The sequence below is a fragment of the Mandrillus leucophaeus genome, unplaced genomic scaffold, assembly GCF_000951045.1.
Source record: "Mandrillus leucophaeus isolate KB7577 unplaced genomic scaffold, Mleu.le_1.0 Scaffold21, whole genome shotgun sequence".
Classification (NCBI taxonomy): domain Eukaryota; kingdom Metazoa; phylum Chordata; class Mammalia; order Primates; family Cercopithecidae; genus Mandrillus; species Mandrillus leucophaeus.
In genome coordinates, this window is record NW_012102143.1 from 7196102 (window position 1) to 7205007 (window position 8906).

Here is an 8906-nt window from a genome sequence, read left to right on the forward strand (position 1 = left end):
CATCAAAGTCAGCTAACTAAAGCATCTGCTTCAAAACATTAGAGAAAAATTTTAGAAGTTTCAGAAACTAGCGAATATGAGATTGAGCAAAAAAGTGAGACGATGCCAGCAGGGCCCAGTGGCTCATTCCTGTAATCCTAGCACTTTGGGAGGCCAAGGCGGGCGGATCACCTGAGGTCAGGAGTTTGAGACCAACCTGGCCAACAAGGTGAAACCCCGTCTCTACTGAAAATACAAAAATTAGCCGGGTGTGGTGGCGCACACCTGTAATCCCAGCTACCCGGGAGGCTAAGGCAGGAGAATTGATTGAACCCGGGAGGTGAAGGTTGCAGTGAGCTGAGATTGCGCCACTGCACTCCAGCCTGGGTGGCAAGAGTGAGACTCCATCTCGAAAAAAAAAGGTGAGAAGATGCCATTTGAAACGAATTGCAATAATTATCCACTGTGGCTGCTACTTTGTGATAAAGTAAAAATGATCTGAATAGAGCACATACCTGAATAGATCACAAAGGAAAAGATTTAGATTTTAGGGAATCTACTTCACACAATGGACATTTCTAGAGTTTTCTTTTCTTTTTTTGTTTCAGAAATGAGGCAGGGGAGGGAGCGTCTCACTAAGTTGCCCAGGCTGGTCTTGAACTCCTGGCCTCAAGGGATCCTCTGCATTGCTGAGATTATAGGCATGAGCCACTGCACCTGACAAAACATTTTTCTTTAATGTTCTAATGGCAAATGAATTCATTGTGACTGCTCATGTATTCCAAAAAAAGTTATCCTTATTTTTCGTGTATACTTTTCTGTAGTAATGCAATAAAATCAAATTTTTGCAACTTAAAAAAAAAAAGGTTCTGAAGATTGAAAACAGTTAAACAGAATTTGTGACCATGAAAATTTTGTTTTATTGTGAGGCTTTCTTTTTTGTCTTCTTCTGAGATGGGGTCTTTCTCTGTCACCCAGGCTGAATGCAGTGATGCAATCAATCATAGCTCACTGCATTTGTGGCTTCAAACTCCTGGGCTCAAGTGATCCTCCTGTTACAGAATCTTTGGGGTGCCACTTTTATGGCTGGAAACCTCTGTGGCCGGTGGCATCTTTGCCTGAGTTCTCGTCCTGCATCCAGGAAGAATGAGAAGCGCAGACAAGCAGAGGGTGAGCACGACAGAGGAGCTTTATTGACTCTAGAACAGCCTGAAGAAGCCCCGCAGTGGGTAGCTTCTCTCTGTAGGCAAGTCGTCCTGTTGAGTGTTCACCTCTCAGCGGAGAGGAAGCCCTGGAGTGGTGGCTCCTCTCTGCAGGGGGATTGTCCCAGTGTCTGCCCAGCTCCTAGCAGAGAAGAGGCCCTGGGGTGGGTTGCTCCTCTCTGCCACCGATAGTCCCAAGGTCTCTAAACTTTCAGCAGAGAGGGTAGCTCCTCTCTGCAGCTGGTCTTCCTGTCATGTGCTCAGCTCTGGCTGAGCCAGGGCTTTTATTGGCCTTAGAGGGGAGGAAGTGCATGCTGATTGGTCCAAGGGCAGTCATGGGCAGCCTGGAGAAAGCATCCCAAGTTCCCACTCCAATGCTCTGGGACTGGCAGCCTGGCCCCCAACCTTCAGGCCCTCCCTGGCCTGAAGGTGGGGCCTCACCAGGGACCTGTCCTCTTTTACCCAGGAATCTGTCTGCCTTCTGCTGCCGTTCATGGCACCAGAGCTCAGCCCCGATTTTGCTCTGAGATTGGAGCAGGCACCGGGAACAGGGAGAGGCCAGGCCGTGGGAGCAGGCAGTTCTGGGCCTGTGAGGGCAGGGGGGCCTTCCCAGGTCCCCAAGAGTGCAGGGAGGCCTGAGTCTGCAGCGTGCTTTGGGCAGCTGCTGCTGGGCAGGGAAGGGGCCGGTGGGGTTCCTGCCTGCTCTGTAGAGTGGGAGGCCCGGGTCTGCAGGCACAGTGTGGGCAGCTGCAGTGGCACCGGGGAGCTGCTCCTGCCCCAGCTCAGAAGGGGCAGGGGTCCTGCTGGTCGCTGGCTCCTGGCAACAGCAGCCGTCTGGAGCGGCCACTGCATCACTCCCTCCTCGGCCTCCCAAGCAGCTGGAATTTCAGGAGTGAGCCACTGCACCTGGCTCATGTGATGCTTTTCTAAAATCAAAGTGTCTTTTTAAAATATTCAAATTGACAGTTTTATAAATGGTGCTTTGCAGAATACAATAAAATAAGTGAAACAAAAATAGATTATTTTGAGTGATTTTAGATATTACATGTTAGGTAAAAAATATTTTACATCTTAGAGGATCACAAGAAATTACTGGAGGTCCAAATGGTGGCATGTTTTTAACTTTAGGTGAGTTTATAGCTAATCATAAAAAAAGGGAACCAGGAGCCATGACTCATGCCTGAAATCTCACTGTTTTGGGAGGCCAAGGTGAGAGGATCACTTGGGGCCAAGAGTTCCAGATCAGCCTGGGCAACATAGCAAGACCCACTCGGAAAAAAAAAAAAAAAGGCCAGGTATTGTGGCATACACCTCTAGTCCTAGCTATGCAGGAGAATTGCTGGAGCCCAGAAGTTCAAGGTTAAAGTGAGCTATGATGGTGCCACTGCACTCCACTCTGGGCAACAGAACAAGACTCTGTCTCCAAAGGAATAAAATAAAAAAGGATGTTGTGTCTAGTAACATTAAAACAAATGTGTGCTGCTACTAGAAAATGATATTTGATTTGAGATATTATTAAGAATAAAAGAAGCAAATACATTTGCTTCCTTTTTTAAAGAGACAGGGTCACATTCTGTCACCCAGGCTGGAGTAATCATAGCTCACTTCAGCTCCACCTCCTAATCTCAAGCAATGCTCTCATTTCAGCCTCCTAAAGCACTAGGATTACAGCCACAAGCTACCACATCTGTCACCCCACTTTTTAAAAAAATTTTTAATTTTTTAAAGGAGATGAGGTCTTGTTGTATTTGCCAGGTTTGCCTTGAACTCATGGCCTCAAGCGATCCTCCTGCCTCTGCCTCTCAAAGCCCTGGGATTATAGGCATGAGCCACCAAGCCCAGCCCCTCACTTTTGATTGTGCACCAGATGTAGCCCATTGTGAACAAGTGTGTCAGACTGTGAGCACGCTCACATGAAGAATAATGCCATTAACAGTAAAATAAGTTGCATTGACTTTACTGAAATCAAAGAAAAAACTAAGTCTAGCCTGTGAAATTACAGGTTGGAAAAAGGTATTAACATAAAACACGCTTTTGGCCAGGGATATGATCATGGAACAACCATGGCAGGTTATCCAAGGGTGTATAAGCTACTATTTCCCTCCAAAAGTGATTATGCCAAATTGTGTCTTCCTCGGTTCATATTTTTTTTTTTAAAAAGACAGGGTCTCACTCTGTTGCCCAGGCTGGAGAGCAGTGACATGAACATGGCTCACTGCAGCCCCAAACTGCTGTGCTCAATCAGCTCTTAATTCATATGCAAAAATTCTGCTTCTGTGAAATGAAATTTGATGACCTGTTTTAACATTGTATGTTTGTGTTTGTGTGTGAATTCAGTGAACAGACAGAATATTCTTACATCTGTTTTAAAAAACTATTCCCCATGGAGATCAAGATCAAATGCAACCAAGGCACTTCACAAACTAAAACTAAAGGTATTTGTAAACACTGAACTTTTTTTTTTTTTTTTTTTTTTTTTGAGACAGCGTCTTGCTTTGTCGCCCAGGTTAGAGTGCAGTGGCATGAGCACCTGGCTAATTTTTAAACTTTTTGCAGCGACAGGGTCTCACGTTGTTGCCCAGTCTGGTCTTGAACTACCGGGCTCAAGCAATCTTCCAGTCTTGGCCTCCTAATGTGCTGCTGGGATTACAGCTGTGAGTCACCGCACCCAGCATAAGAAGCTTTTTAATACTACCAGTCATGGTGGCATTTTCTTTTTTTTTTTTTTTTTAAAGACAGAGTCTTGCTCTGTCACCCAGGCTGGAGTGCAGTGGCTCCATCTCGGCTCACTGCAAGCTCTGCCTGCTGGGTTCACGCCATTCTCCTGCCTCAGCCTCCCGAGTAGCTGGGACTACAGGCATCCGCCACCATGCTTGGTTAATTTTTTGTATTTTATTAGATGCGGGGTTTCACTGTGTTAGCCAGGATGGTCTCGATCTCCTGACCTCATGATCTGCCAGCCTAGGCCTCCCAAAGTGCTGGGATTACAGGCGTGAGCCACCAAGCCCGGCCACGGTGGCATCTTTGAAAGAAATTTTGGTCGGCTGAACTTAGTGAAAAATTATTTAAGATCATCACTTGGTCAAGAGAAATTCACATGACAATTCTCTCAACTGAAAAACAAGACAGTAGATTTTAGAAATATTCATGAGTTTGTTTCCGTTTACGTAAGGAGAGTAAACTTACTGTTTTTACATAAGTAAAATATTTAAACTTAAAATATTTTGAGTTTTAATATACATATTTTCCTTTTTTTTTTCCACTTACTGAAACATTGTGGAAAAAAATTAACATTAAAAAACACATTTTTCGACCGGGTGCAGTGGCTCACGCCTGTAATCCCACCTAGCACTTTGGGAGGCCAAAGGCAGGTGGGTCACCTAATGTCAGGAGTTTGAGACCAGCCTAACCAACCTGGTGAAACCCTGTCTCTACTAAATATAAAAAATTAGCCAGATGTGGTGGTGGACGCCTGTAATCCCAGCTACTTGGGAGACTGAGGCAGGAGAATCGCTTGAGCCCAGGAGGCAGAGGTTGCAGTGAGCTGAGATTGCGCCATTGCACTCCGGCCTGGGCGACAAGAGCAAAACTCCATCTCAAAAGAAAGAAAGAAAACCACATACACAAAAACCACATTTTTTCCTTTTGCCTCAGGCTCCAGCATCACTCTCCTGCACGGGAGGGTACTGGTTGGAAGGTATGTGAGGGAACCTTCTGATGGTCATGCTCAGGACCTTGAGAAGGGTCTGAGGCACACACAGCACACACTTGTCAAAACTCCGCAGGTACTCACCCGTGAGCAGGGCATCGCACCGAACGCCGAGCTTTCCATCCAGAGGAAAACCCGGTGGCAAATGGATTCTAATGATGTGCGCACTGGAGTGTTAGGGAAAGCCGCCTGAGGTCTATAATTTACTTGGAAATGCATAAAAAGTAAAATGGATCAATGCAGGGAGGATTAACTAGATGTGACAAAGTCCAGTAACGTGAATGGTACACTCAGGTGGTGGGTATATATCCAGATGTGCAATACAAAATTCGTTCATCACTGCTGTGAGCCGGCAAATGTCTGTCGCCGGGTGCTGGGGGCGAAAAGAGGTCTAGGCCTCTGCTCCGGTGCTTCAGATGCTGGCACGTCCCGGAGGAGCTCCTGCCACCCCTTGGAGGCTCTCCAGGTGGGGCGACTGGGGTAAAATACAGTATCCTGAGGGAGAAGTAGCCAAGCTTTACGGGGGATGGGTCAAGTTGTGGAAAGAAAGGGCAGAGAGCAGAATGTGGCACTGGGCGAGGGGAGACATGGAGCATCCTCAAAACAGGGGGAGGCCTGGCTCGGGCCTTCCTCACCCACCCCTGCTCCCCACTGAGTCTGTCCTCATTTTCCCTCCACTCTGTCAAGCACAAGGCAAGGCCAAGGCTGACAGATTTGCCGGTAAATAAATTGAAGACCTTTTCAGATTTGGTTTATTATTTGCACAGACAACCAAAGAAAGAATGGCCAAAGGTGCCCAGTCCCCATGGACCTTGTGCAGGGCAATACCGAAAAGTGACCACATGACTGCCACATGGATGACAGGACACCGGGCCGCAAAGAGCTGCAGCCACGCTAAGTGCCCAAGGTGACTCAGCAGAGCCTGGGAGGCATCAGGAGCCGCAGGGAGGCGAGAGGGCCCGGCTGTGCCCAGGAGCATGGCAAGGTGCTCTGCTGAGAGCAGGGTGCAGCTGTGGCCCATGTGGATACGTGCAAGGGCGCCAGGGCAGAGCTCTCCCCTGACTCGGCCCCGGGACTTTCCCTCAGGTTCCTCCACTCCCAAGACGACACCATCAGGGCCTCTGGAAACAAACAGACTGGGGGTCCCCTCTGTCTCTGAGGAAAACACAAGTCACTCAGAAGCTTAAGATGCTCTGTGTCACTCAGGAAAGGGGACTTAAAAATCGTCAGACAGCTTGGAAAGGCTTAAGAGAAGGAGGGGCGTCGCAGAGGCCCACTCAGGGTGCAGCTATGTCAAGGGGTAACAATTCCAGTTTCAGTTTTTAAAATCACAGTGAAACACCAGAGTAAGGACAGAGTGAAGAGAGCGCTGCCCTCCCTGATGAGACCAGACCCACTCCCGGAGGGTAGGGACAGTGGCAAGAACACAGAAACGGGCGGCCACGTGGGGGCTGTGGTGGGCAGCCTGGGAGATGGCCCTCAACGCCCCCAACTCCTGGTGTCTGTCCTGTGGAACCTCCTCCCCTGGGCGGAACCCACACCAACAGAACACAGCAGAAAGAGGGGGGAATTCCCTTTGGCTGCAGGAGCCTGCCTTTGCGGCTTGCTGAGCTATGCGGGAGCTGTGCCAAGGAAAGGTCCGTGCAGCAGAGAACTGAGTGAGGCCTCCAGCCAAAAAGCAGAAAAGATCGAGGCCCTCACTCTAATAGCCCGTGAGGAACTGAATCCTGCCCACAGCCGCGGGGCCAGCAGAGAAGCTGAGCCTCCCCGCCCGGAGCCTGCAGTCCGCTCCCAGTCCGGCGGGTCCTGACGGAGGCCTGGGGAGGGACCTTGAGGCAGAGGCTCCTTCACCGGGCCTGGATGTCTGACCCACAGACACTGTGGAGCTACATTTGTTTGAAGGGGCTCAGCTGCGGGGCAAACTGTTACACAGCAACCGACAAGTTTCTGTTCCCTGTTTCTGTTCTTTTTCTTCAACAGGGCTGGGTGTGGAGTGGCCCGCTCCTGCCAGCCCTGCTCTGCGCACCCTCATGGGCTGAGCTGCGGGGTGAGCCGGGCCCTGTCTTCCTCCCTGCCCTGGCTCTGTCCCCCAGTGCCCACCCCCGAGAGTGGGGAGGGCGGTGGGGCTGCGCGGACTCTGAGAAGCCTTCCAGTTCCAACTGCCAGGGAGCTGCTGCCCAGGGAGCCGCGAGGAGCGAGGTCGGGCATGCGCGGGCTCTGCCTCTGATGCTAAGAAGGGGAGAGAGGGAAACGGAGTGAAGCCAGGGAAGGCAGCACGCGTCCCAGGGCAGACCCCACGCGCCAACACAGCCAAATTTCCGGCAGCGGGAAGGCCCTGTGCTTCACTCCTGCCCAGTCACTGGGAAATTCTCAAGTCAAGATGGGGAGCATGGTGGCACCTGGGGTCTGAAACGCAAGCCCCCCTCCTCTGTCTCATCCTCCAACCTCTCCCTGTCCTGCGGGGCTCACATGCCACTTCCTCCAGGAAGCCTTCCTTCAGGAGCCTGCCTGTCAGAGGTCATCTCACCTTTTTCTCAGATCCCATGCCCTGTTGACTGTTCTCTCATTGCCTTGTTTCCTGTACACGAATGGTCAGGAAACGTCTGTCCCTCTGAAATTCCACTCTCCTTAAGGCAGAGGCCCAGGAGCTGCTGGGCCACCAGGAGCAGCTAAAATTTCCTATTGAGACTCCTCCTGGTTACAGGGGCACAGGTTGCCCCCAGGGATCTGTTCCCAGCTTCCCGAGGGCAGGGTGTGCCTCCTCCCACCTTCCCGCATGCTGCCGGTGCCACAGAACCTGTCCAGGGCCAGGGGAGGCACCCACACACTGTCTGCACTTGTAGGGCACAAAGGGACAGCCCTCTCTCTCCAGAAGTCCAGGGACTCAGCCTTGGTGCAGACTGGGTCTTAGGCAAGGCAGAGCCAGGGGACAGGATCTGCAGGGACTTCTGGACAGGAGCCAGCCAGCAGCCAGGCTCCTCAGAGCGCTAGAGGTCTGGGGGTTCTCACCTGATCCTTAACTAGAAAACCAGGGCTAGGCTCAGGGCCCACCCCAGGGCTGTTATGTTCCATGCCATGTGCGCTCCCAGGGGAAGTGGTACTTCTCCCTCCTGACTCTGTCCCCACCTCCCTAAACAAGCCTGTGGCCCTCTAACAAAGCCCAAAGTCCCATGAAAGATCCTGCCTGGTGCTGGTCCTCAGCTACGTGAACTGAGTAGCCCTTTTTAACAGGAAGGACAGCATCTGGTTCCCCCCTTTCCAGTGGCCTTCTCCACAGGGCTGGCCTGACTCCCCACAGCACTCACCTGGACAAGTGGGGGCCCATTCCCCGGCCGGCCTCCCGCTGTTCCCCGAAGGTCTCTCTCAGCATGGTGAACGTGGGAGCCAGGGTTCTGCCTGTGTGAGGGAGGTGCTCAGACCCTGCAGGGCGGGAACAAGGTGGAGGAAGTCGCTGGCCCTGCAGAAGCTGGAGTCACCCCCTCCACACCCACTGCCAGGGAAGGGGCAGGAAGCATCAGGGGAGTCACCTGCTCTCGTCTGAGAGGGAGGTAGAGGCAGAGGGAGACTAGAGAAAGACAAAGAAGGCAAGGCAGGGGCAGAGGCAGGGAAAGCCCAGCAAAGGTGGGTTGGAGGAAGAGACAGAAACGGGGATGAAAGAATGAAAGAAACAGAGAGCGGCAAAGAGACAGGGAAGAGAAGAGAGAGGAAGGGAGCCAGAGAGAGGAAGAAACAGCTGGTGAGATGGGGAAGGATATAAAGGCAGGGGAGGATGAAAACACAAAGAGAATGAGGTGGAAACAAAGAGAAAGGGAATTCCAACCACCAGTAGGCACTGAGAAAGGGGCTTTCCACACTATTTCATTCAACCCTCAAAACAAGTAGGTACTGCTGCCATTCCCATGATGTAGATGAAGAGACAAAGGTTTAAAAGATAAAGAGGGAGGGAGAGAAAATAGAGGCAGGAGAGAGAAAATATGACGCAGGAACACAGATGAGACAGAGACTGTGTATTCAAG